We start from the raw sequence: 11979 nt of genomic DNA on the forward strand, positions 1-11979 counted from the left end.
CATGTTGTCTATTCAACCTGCAAAGTAATTTTCATTTTAATATTAAAAATACTTTTATGAATCAGAAAATTTTCAACCTTCACATGCGAAATCTGTATACTGTCCAGATAGTTATAATACTTTTCTTAAGAAAAATGCTTTATATTTTATCTGTTATTTTCACTAATGAATCTCTGTATGACCAATCTCGTAACCACCTTAAAAAATTAGGAAATATAAATTATGCCTTCTTCATTCTAAAATTATAACACGAGAACATAAATATTGAGACTAAATAGCCTAAATCTCATAACATTATACATTTATATATATATATTTATTATTTTTTATTATATTGACCTTTCAGCCATGCCTGGTTAACAATACAGAAGTTACAATGATGTGGCACACGTGCTCTCATGTTGCTGTATCCAGTAATATAAGAGTGACCTGACTTGACTGTTTTAGTAGACTAGTATTTTGTAAAATAGTCACATTTCCATTATTATATGTTATATAGGTACATAGATAATTACTATTTAGAAATAAGTTCTTAAACTTGTTACTCATAAAACATAGAACAGTAAATAATAAAGTAAAGCAAACACTTATCTCTTCTTGTTAGACCTTTGGACTCGGTTGCTGCTTGCCAAAGGTTGTTAAGTCTTTACAAATTTTTGCATGTGAAGAATATGAAGCAATTTTTTTTTAAATTTTGTATATACTGTTGATTGGTTATTCGCATGTCATATATTGAAGTAAATGTTATTATGGGACCATTTCCAAAAATGGAAAAAGGTGGGAGGGGCCACTGTGTTTGATTCAGTACATGACTGATGTCTCAGCAAATAGAAAGGATAAAAGGTTCTTGTTTTATAATCTAACTTGTTAGCATCAGTAATTTGAGTTCCTAATTCGAATGAAAGTATAGACTTAGTATTTTGACATCACAAACATCTAATTTGAACAAATTCTGCATTCAACATACCACATGACACACAAAAATCAATGTTTATATGTGTTTTTTAATATTTACTTTTAAATTAAGAAATTAAATAATGTATAATACCAAAATTTAAATATAATCTACAGTTTGATACCGAACTTGTTGACATAAATTCATGAAATAGTTCAATAAAATTTTGAATGTGAGTCAACAAATGCTATGACAAGGCATTTGACCTGTGACCCTTCTGGAGAGTGTTAAAACAATCTCACTGAAAAAAGAACTAAATCTTAACTTTTTGTGAAATTGAGTTATAAAATTTAACCAACTGAATGTGTTTGCTTCTTACAAAACTTGAAGTTGTGTATGAACTTCCTTTAAAGTACCAGTATATAGGGCCAACTCTAGTTTATTATCAGCTTCACCTCTTAAAACACCAAAAAAACTGATTAGATGGAAAAGGTAGTAAAATGTTCACCTAAGGTATTTAAAAAATATGAACTATTTACTCATTCGTAAGTTATATATTAGTGTCATTTTTTATAGTATTCAGTGTGTTTTATTTGCATTTTGGAATTGTTGCTTTTGTATTTCTTTTGTCAGATTGGCACAGCTGTAGCTACTTCCTTAGTTGACAGAATAAATCGTAATGGTGAATATTTTATACAGCTCAAATTGATAAATATTTGGAAATGATGAAGACGCGGACAGCCGGACTGAAGAGCCATAAAGCTTAGTGATGAATGTTCGCTTCTGATCTTATAAAAGTATTTTTAATTTTAAAATGAATATTACTTTGCATGATAGCTAGGCAACATCCAAAAAGGAAAAAAAAGACTGAGATAAACATTGCATTATAAACCTTAAAACTTAATGTATAAAAAAATTAGATACTTTGCGTATGAAAGCATCGTAATGTTTACTGATAAACTGCCAAATTTCATTAACATTTTCTTACTAATTTAAAAGTTATAGCATGAAAACTATAACAAGTGCAAAATGGTTACAAAGTCGGACCGAGGGACTGAGCCTGGGTTGAAAGAGTTAAGTAGTGTGGATCATTTTATCACTAATAACTCGTGTGTAATGTTTAATAATGTCTTCAATGTGTTTTATGTGCATTTTGAAGTCATTGAGTTTATATTTCTTTTCCAGATTGTCATAGCTATTGCTACTTTGTTAGTCGAGAGAAAAAGAAAAAAAGATACTGGTAAATATCTTATTCAGTTCAAATTATGAATGTGATTTCTTAATAAATGTTTTAGAAATGATGAAAGTGCGGACGGGCGGACTGAGAGCTGTAAAGCTTAGTGTTGAATGTTCGCTTCTGATCTTTTACTGCAAAAAAAAAGTTATTTAAGTCTGAACCAGGTGAATTAATGTTTTATCTAAATTCTTTGTTTCACTAAAGTTAAACCTTGTTATACATTATTTGTGTGTACTGCCATAACTCCAAAGTTCATTCAGGGGTTTTTAAGTGCCGGTGTCTATCCTTGTATGCGTACAAAGTTTATTTTGAATGAATATGTAATGTTTTACTTAAGGTATATACAGTTGCTGACTCTACTTGTCCCCAGAGAGGCTTGGGAGATAATTTTTAAGTTCTTAGAATGTCCTTAACTATTAAAGATGTCTGGCACATAATTATATGAAATGGGAAGTAAAACACTGAAATGATGTAAATCATTTTATTCCTCATATATTGTGCAGTTTTAATAAAGATGAGTGTGTGTTTTATGTGCACTTTAGAGTTATTGTGTATTTCATTTTTCCAGATTGATACCACTATGGCTACTCCATTAGTTGAGAAAAGGTGAGAAGAAGAGGTACTGGTTCAGTTCAAATTATAAGTTTTTTTTTTTTTTTTAATAAATATTTTAGAAATGATGAAAATGCGGACGGGCGGACTGAAGAGCCATAACGCTTAGTGTTGAATGTTCGCTTCTGATCTTTTATAGTAATAAAAAAATAAAGTATTAAAATTATAATACATAGTTTGTTACTTAGGGTTTATATAGTTTCTGACAAAGGTTTTCAAATCTTGCTTGTTGCTTGTACAAACAAGTATAAGTTGAATTTAGAACTTTTCCAAACAGAAAAATTAATCTACCCGTTTGGGTGATAATTTTTAAGTCTTGAAGTAATCCTAGTTTAGTCATCAAAATTTTGCAACTTTTATCAAATAATTAGATAAAATGCCCTCCAAAGACTTTTCAATAATTGAATCACTGTCACTAATATATCATGTAGTTTTATTAAAGACAAGTGCATTTTATGTGCACTTTTGTATCTCTTTTTTTTTTTTTCCAGATTGGTATAGCTGTGGTTTCTTGGTTAGTTGAGAAATCATGAAAAGAAAAGGTACTATTAAATATCTTATTCATTTCAAATTATAAGTTTGTGATTTCTTAATAAATATTTGAGAAATGATGAAAATGCGGACGGGCGGACTGAAGAGCCATAAAGCTTAGTGTTGAATGTTCGCTTCTGATCTTTTGCTGTAAACAATGTAATTAAAAATATTTGTGAAAAAGGTTCATTCATGGTGTATGTAAATTATTTATATTTTACTGAAAATTAACGTTATTATTTGTATGTGCTTATTGTTACTCCAAAATATCAATTTCTATCTTTGTATGTGTGTAAGCCATTTTGAATGAAGAATTACAATACAGTTTGTTTTAAGGTTTATGTAGTTGCTGCCATAGGTAGGGTAATATGTGAACTGACGAGATAAGGGTTTCGGTCAATATTTTTTCTCGTGACGTATTTTTGAAATACCACATTAATGTTAATCAATTAAGTATCAAGTTCTTGTCTAGCTTGTTGCTTGTACAAACAATAATTGTTTTGCTTTAGTACTTTTTCCAAACAAAAAAAATATACTTGTCCCCAAGGGGTTTTTAGTCCTAAAGTATCCCTAACTTGGTTTAGATGTCTTCTGAATTTTACATCTACAAGTAATTAGATGAAGTGGGAAGTAAAATGTTCTAAGAATTGGTCATTTTTTTTATTTCTACGGTTTGGTATAGCTATAGCTGTTTTATTTGAGAAAAAGTGAGAAGGTACTAATTAATATCATACTCATTTCAAATTACAAGTGTGAATTTCTCATAAATATTTGAGAAGTGATGACATTGTTGGTGGTCACACTGAAAGGCTGTAAAGTTTAATGGTAACTGTTTGCTTTTGATCTTTTACTGTAAAAAAAGTTATTAAAGAAATGTGTATCAATAGGGTAAAGGTATGTTATATTTTACTTAAAAGTTAAACCTTGTTATTTATTGGTTGTGAATCCTGCTGTGACCTCAAAGTTTCAGTAAGTAGTTTCTAAGTGCCAATTTCTGTCTCTTTACTAGTTAAAACTATTTTGAATGAAAACTTATAATACTTAAGGTTTATGTAGTTACTGCCAAAGGTAGTGTAGGGTAAGACCTAGTTTCTTCTCATTCTCCTCTGTGCTGTTTTTAAAAATACCTTATGATGTTAAGTATCAAGATTTCAAGCTAAATTTGTTGTCAAAACAAGTGTTATTTTATTTTCAAATTTTAAAAAAAGTATTTTGTGTCAAAGGGGCTTTGGGGATAAATGTTATCCCTGAAGTAACTTGTTTTGTTTAGATGTCATTGTGTTTTACAGCATTTAGCAAATAATTGAATGAAATGAGCAGTAAAATGTCTTCCAAGACATTGAAGTAATGTGAATCAATTTGTCACTAGTATTTCATATATGTTTAGTTCTAATAAAGATAGGTGTGTTTTATGTGTACTTAGGAGTCATTATTTTGTTTTGTTTTTTCCAGATTGGCACAACTATAGCTACTTTGTTAGTTGAGAAAAGTGAGAAGAAAGTGTAATGGTAAATGTCTTATTCGGTTCAAATTATAAGTTTGTAATTTTTTTTTAATAAGTATTTTAGAAATGATGAAAAATGCGGACGGGCGGACTGAAGAGCCATAAAGCTTAGTGTTGAATGTTCGCTTCTGATCTTTTATAGTAAAAAAAAAGTTAGTTAAGTCTTAAAATTAAACACATAATCTGACATTTTTGGCACAATGAAAGGTAAAATCTTAGTTATAGCTGAATAGTCTTGGTAACAGTTATAATTATCAGGGCTAGTATCAGTGTGTATTTTAATATATATAAGCACAATGTGCCTGTAAAGTAGTTATGTAAGTTAAGCCTGTATAAACAAGTTAAATTCATGATTTATTTAAATTATTTATATTTTTCAAATAAAATGAAGAATTATAATACATAGTTTGTTACTTAGGGTTTATATAGTTTCTGCCAAAGGTTTTCAAATCTTGCTTGTTGCTTGTACAAACAAGCATAAGTTGAATTTAGAACTTTTCCAAACAGAAAAATTAATCTACCCATTTGGGTGATAATTTTTAAGTCTTGAAGTAACCCTAGTTTAGTCATCAAAATTTTGCAACTTTTATCAAATGATGAGATAAAATGCCCTCCAAAGACTTTCAATAATTGAATCACTGTCACTAATATATCATGTAGTTTTATTAAAGACAAGTGCATTTTATGTGCACTTTGGAGTCATTATTTTGTATCTCTTTTTTTTTCCAGATTGGAACAGCTGTAGTTACTTGGTTAGTTAAGAAAACATGAAAAGAAAAGGTACCATTAAATATCTTATTCATTTCAAATTACAAGTTTGTGATTTCTTAATAAATATTTGAGAAATGATGAAAATGCGGACGGGCGGACTGAAGAGTAAAAAAACCTAGTGTTGAATGTTCGCTTCTGATCTTTTACTTGAAAAAAATAGTAATTTCAACTCTCTCACTGTGGACGAGTCAAAGATTGCATCTCATGATGCTTTAGTTATTTTCAAAATTTAATTAATAAACTTTATTATCAATGTATGTCAATAACATTGGCATGAAAATGTAGTTTGCAATTCAAATTTTAATGTATGTTTTAATTTCTTAAGTGAAAAGAAAATATTAAAAACAAAATGCTAAGTATCCTTTTTGTGTGTCACATGGCATGTCCTTTTGTATTATCTTTTTGATTTGCTGAGATATCAATGTATTTATTTATTATTAAACATCTTCTCCTACTTATTATGTTAGGCAATTCATGGAGCCGTGATAATGATTTCTCTGGGAATAATCAGCTTATTGTTACCTTACATGCTTTTTTTGCTATTTATGGTGTCATGTAAACAGTCCATTAGCAGGAGCAGTGATCCATTTCTTTGGAAGTTAGAAGTAAAAACTCTCAGGAACAATATTTGGAACTTGGTGCGTAATACTAAAATAATCTTTTTTTTTTTTTATAATGGTTACGCTGTCAGCCAAATTGACCAAATGTGTATGGAGTTAGGGTAGAGAAAATAACAAAATATAAAGTTTTACACATTATGCAAGTGAAATTTAATAATTTTGGGATGAAGGAAAGGATTTTTAATCTTAAATTGTAAATCACTCTGACACCACATATTCACAAACAAATTTTTTAGTAAAAATACTTGATTAAAAATTCTGATTTTTTTATCTATACACACGACTCGTAATATGTTTACTAAAAATCTTGAGAAATTGTATGAAGATGCACAAAACATTTTAAAAGATGTAGTATGGAAACTGATGGTTACTTTAGGGTCTCGTGGTTGGTGTAATCCACAGAGGTAGTAGCAAAAGGGTTTAATATGTATGAACAAGATAAATTCCTGGTTTATCTAAATACTTTATTATTTATGTGAATTGACATGGCTCCAAAAATTAGTCAGTGGTTTTAAGTACCAATTTCTATCTCCACTTTTGAATGAAAACCTGTCATACATGATGTGTTATTCAAGATGTATATGATTGCTGCCAAAGATAGCATTAGATATGCCCAATCTGTATTTCAAAATTACCTAATTAATAGTAATCAAGTAAAGTTTAAGATTTCAAGATTAATTTGTTGCTTTTTCATTTGAACATTGTTCTATTTTAGATTCTAAACAAAAAATCAACTTGTTCAGGAAAATAGTTGATGATTTTTAGCCCAAAAAGTATCATTTAAAACCAAAGTCTATATATCATCTTTTACAGCACTGAACAATTAATTAGATAGAATGGCCAGTAAAATGTTTTCTAAAGTCGTTTAACCCTTTTGTTATGGGTCATAGGTGAAAGGCCATGTCATCTTGTTTCTTGACTCGCATTCCTTTATTGAACTACTATTTCATGAATTTATGTCATTAAGTTTGGTATCAAACTGTAGATTATAATTCAAATTTTATAACTATACATTACTCAGTTTGTTAGTTTAAAAGTAAATATTAAAAAGACACAGGTAAACATAAATTTTTGTGTGTAATGTGGTATGTTGAATCCAGCTCTGGTTCAAATCAGATGTTTGTGAAGTCAAAATACTAAGTCTGTAGTTTCACACAAATTAGAAACTCAAATTACAGATATTGACAAGCTAGAATATAAAATAAGAAGGTATTATCTTTTTTATTTGCTAAGATATTGCTCACATAATAAATCACATACAGTGGCACACTGCTTGCCTCTTTCCAATTTTGGAAATGCTCCCTTAAATACACTTACTTCCATGTTTGACATGAATAACCATTCAGAATATCCCCCTAGTGGTTTTCTTGGCCATTCTAATGTTCCTTCTGCCATTTCTTCCTTTTGAATCAAGATTTCAATGAGGTAGGGCTTTAGTCTGCTTGAAATTTCATTTTTTAGACCCAAATAATACTTAGTTACCATGTTTGATGAATTATAGTAGAATTCTGTGGTATTGATGTAGTAACTTATGATTTTTTATTCATTCAAAAGTATATATATAAAACCTAAAAAAAAATTTTGTTTCATATCCTCCACATGCAAAATTTTTAAAGACTTATCAACATAAATCTAGCAGCAAAGAAGTACAAATAAGATATAATTGTTTGCTTTACTTATTTATTTACTGTTCTATGTTTAGGAAAAATAACTTTAAAACTTATTTAAAAATAACCATAATCTTTATACATACTTAATGTATAATAATTGAAATGTGACTGTATTTTACAAAATACTAGTCGACTAAAACACAGCCAAGACAGGTTACTTTGTACAGACCAAAGGTCACCTTTATGTTATTTGATACAGTAACATGAGTGCACGTGAGCCGCATCGTTGTAACTTCTGTATTGTTAGCCAGGCATGGGTGAAGGTCAATATAATAAAAATAATAAATATTTATATAAATGTATAATGTTATGAGATTTAGGCTATTTAGTCTAAACATTTATGATTTCGTGTTATAATTTGTGTTCATTCTCGAATGAAAGAGGCATAATTTATATTTTATTTCCTAATTTTTTATGGTGGTTGTGAGATCAGTCAAATTTACCGAACCAGTCCAGAGATTAATTACTGAAAATAACATATAAAATATAAAGTTTTTCTTAAGAAACATTTGATAACTATCCAGACATTATAAAGATTTCGCGTGTGAAATTTCAAAATTTTCTGATGCATAAAAGTATTTTTAATCTTAAAATGAAAATTACTTTGCACAATAGATAGGCAACATGCAAGAAGGAAAAAAAAAACTGAGATAAACATTGCATTATAAACCTTAAAACTTAATAAATAAAAAATTAGGTACTTTGCGTATGAAAGCATCTTAATGTTTACTGATAAACTGCCAAATTTTGTTAACATTTGCTTAATAATTTAAAAGTTATAGCATGAAAACTATAACAAGCGCAAAATGGTTACAAGGTCGGACAGAGGGACTGAGCCTGGGTTGAAAGGGTTAAGTAGTGTGGATTATTTTATCACTAATGACTCGTGTGTAATCTTTAATAATGTCTTCAATGTGTTTTATGTGCATTTTGAAGTCATTGAGTTTATATTTCTTTTCCAGATCGTCATAGCTATAGCTACTTTGTTAGTCGAGAGAAAAAGAAAAAAAGATACTGGTAAATATTTTATTCAGTTCAAATTATGAATGTGATTTCGTAATAAATGTTTTAGAAATGATGAAAGTGCGGACGGGCGGACTGAGAGCTGTAAAGCTTAGTGTTGAATGTTCGCTTCTGATCTTTTACTGCAAAAAAAAAGTTATTTAAGTCTTTGAACCAGATGAATTCATCGTTTATCTAAATTCTTTGTTTCACTAAAGTTAAACCTTGTTATACATTATTCGTGTGCACTGCCATAACTCCAAAGTTCATTCAGGGGTTTTTAAGTGCCAGTGTCTATCCTTGTATGCGTACAAAGTTTATTTTGAATGAATATGTAATATTCTACTTAAGGTATATACAGTTGCTGACTCTACTTGTCCCCAGAGGGGCTTGGGAGATAATTTTTAAGTTCTTAGAATGTCCTTAACTATTAAAGATGTCTGGCACATAATTATATGAAATGGGAAATAAAAGACTGAAATGATGTAAATCATTTTATTCCTCATATATTGTGCAGTTTTAATAAAGATGAGTGTGTGTTTCATGTGCACTTTAGAGTTATTCTGTATTTCATTTTTCCAGATTGATACCACTATGGCTACTCCATTAGTTGAGAAAAGGTGAGAAGAAGAGGTACTGGTTCAGTTCAAATTATAAGTTTGTATTATTTTTTTTAAATAAATATTTTAGAAATGATGAAAATGCGGACGGGCGGACTGAAGAGCCATAAAGCTTAGTGTTGAATGTTCGCTTCTGATCTTTTACTGCAAAAAAAAAGCGTAATTTAATTATGTATGTATGTGTGTATGAACCAATGTAATTCATGGCTTATCCAAATAATTTGTATATCACTTAAAAAATTAAATTTATTTATTTGTGTCTACTGCTATGACTCCAAAGTTCCGTCTTGTTTTTTAGTTTTCTATCTTTGTACATGTATAAACTATTTTAAATGATGAATTATAATACATAATTTGTTACCTAACAGTTATGTAGATTCTGGTGAAGGTAGTTTAGAATATAAACTAGCTGGATCAGGGTTGCAAACAGTTTTTTAAAAATATACTTATCCCCAAAAGGTTTGGGTGATAGTTTTTAAGCCATGAATTCTTATGCTTTTTTTTTAGTACAGTTTCACTATTTGTTGAGTGTAATTCATTGTTTACATATATGGTTTTCCATATACTAGTTTAGCCTGTAATTTACATAGTCCTGAAATGGACTATATTTCACGTTAATGTAACCTAAATTATCATATGCATTAAACTAATTAAAGACAATACAATATTTCCAATTGAAAAAGTTTTTTTTATAGGCTCCACAACTGTTTGAAATTGTATTTTTCAGCCATTCGTTATCTATATACTTCTGTTTCAATTCTTAAGCACTTTATGACCTTTGATCTTATGTTCTATATATTAAACTTTATAGGAAACCATTTATTCTGAACAAAAGATTGTGTAAATGTAAAATTTTTCTTAACATGTAAATCATGAGAATATGACACCATCTTATGGTATGTCACACTATGATAATCTTTATAGGTGGTTTTCAGTTAAATGTATCTTTTCAAGATCTGTTTTTTGTAACAAAAAAAGAAAGTCATACTAACTATAAAAGGTATACAACACTTACCACATAGGTTTTTTAACAACAACAAAAAAAGTAGCATCTGAGTAGCATCTTCTATGTTTCCAGAAACACCATTTACAATTAGAAGTGGAATTATTAATTATATGTTTGTTATAAACCACATACACTAATACCACATAAGAATAAAGTGCTCTCAAAATTCTGTAACTTGACTAAGTTTGACAGTGGTGAGTCATGTTTCTCATAAGTTACTGGTGCTTTGAGAATACAGTGGTTTATACACTAGTCTTTTTTTATAAATAATTACAAATGATAAGATAAGTATTATCTACTACTGCTGTAGATAGGAATGAATACATCTATATTTATTATTTCTATATAGAAATTGGAGCCATTGTCCATTAGTCCCAGTGAAATGGAGAGAAAAACATGTTCACAGCTCTGAGTTGATTAATTTCACCCATCGTGACTAACATCCGAGTATAATGACAGGCTAGAAGTAGAAATGACTAGCAAGCGTATCATGCAGCTAGACAAGTGGTAAGTTTTCATATTATGGTAATATTTTCACACTTTCATATTATTATAATAATCTATAATTAAGAACACCTTTTTTTTTGTTTCCTTTTCAGTCATCCTGAGGTCTTGAGCATTCTGATGATGATGGAACTGTAAGAAGCAAGGGAGGTTCCTTTAGGTCTGAGAAGTACTTAAGAAATATTAAAGTTTAATTACCATCCAGATATCCAAGTTTTTTTTTCTTCCATCAGATAACTTGAATTGTGTTATTTAAAAATCATTACTATCCCAATGAAATTTCCTTCTGGTATCACAATAAGCATATTGATGTTATTACAGACTGTTATGTTTTATCAGTGCACATTTTAAATGCATGCAGCCTGTAAAACGTATTGTATATTTCATATGTTGGAGATCCTTCTCTGAAATACATGTTTTATGATTTTGAGACCTATCAGGAGTCAAACAGTTAATTGCTACATGGCATGATTTTTGTTTTAAGAAAATGTTTTATTTACTGTTAACACGAGGTGATTAATTTGACCGACCATGTAACATCTTCGTACTCGTTCAAAGTCTTTCATGAATTTCTGTAAATAACTTTGGTATCAAACTGTAGATTATAATTCAAATTTTAGTACTATACATTACTTAATTTCTTAATTAAAAGTAAATATTAAAAACACAGATAAAGATAGATTTTTGTCCGTCATGTGGTATGTTGAATGCAGCACTGGTTCAAATTAGATGTTTGTGAAGTCAAAATACTAAGTCTAATTTCAAACGAATTAGAAACTCAAATTACAGATATTGACAAGCTAGAATAATAAATAAGAAGGTCTTATCTTTTCTATTTGCTAAGATATTGCTCACGTAATAAATCAAACATGGTGGCATCCCGCTCACCTCTTTCCATTTTTGGAAATGCACCCTTTTATACACTTCTATATATGATATGAATAACCAATCTGAAGCTCAGGATGTCCCCCTAGTGGCTTTCTTAGTCATTTTAACAGGCTTGCAGG

At 29.3% G+C, this 11979-nt stretch overlaps 1 long non-coding RNA gene across 4 annotated transcripts in view; it reads left to right on the plus strand.

Moving 5' to 3' along the window:
• LOC106457686 overlaps window positions 1-11630 on the plus strand; it is a 12564-nt gene extending 934 nt beyond the window's left edge. The window contains exons 1-10 of one of the 4 annotated variants that reach the window (XR_002610234.1): window positions 1606-1692; window positions 2081-2135; window positions 2701-2738; window positions 3236-3286; window positions 4728-4783; window positions 5509-5559; window positions 8803-8857; window positions 9425-9475; window positions 10818-10975; window positions 11068-11630. This is a non-coding gene — a long non-coding RNA (uncharacterized LOC106457686). Of the gene's footprint in view, window positions 1-1605; window positions 1693-2080; window positions 2136-2700; window positions 2752-3235; window positions 3287-4727; window positions 4784-5508; window positions 5560-8802; window positions 8858-9424; window positions 9476-10817; window positions 10976-11067 lie in introns of those variants that run through there. The other 3 variants (XR_001290722.2, XR_001290723.2, XR_002610233.1) reach the window with 3 other exon arrangements.
• The last annotated feature ends 349 nt before the right edge of the window (window positions 11631-11979 follow it).

The sequence above is a fragment of the Limulus polyphemus genome, unplaced genomic scaffold (genome assembly GCF_000517525.1).
Source record: "Limulus polyphemus unplaced genomic scaffold, Limulus_polyphemus-2.1.2 Scaffold361, whole genome shotgun sequence".
NCBI classification, from domain to species: Eukaryota; Metazoa; Arthropoda; class Merostomata; order Xiphosura; family Limulidae; genus Limulus; species Limulus polyphemus.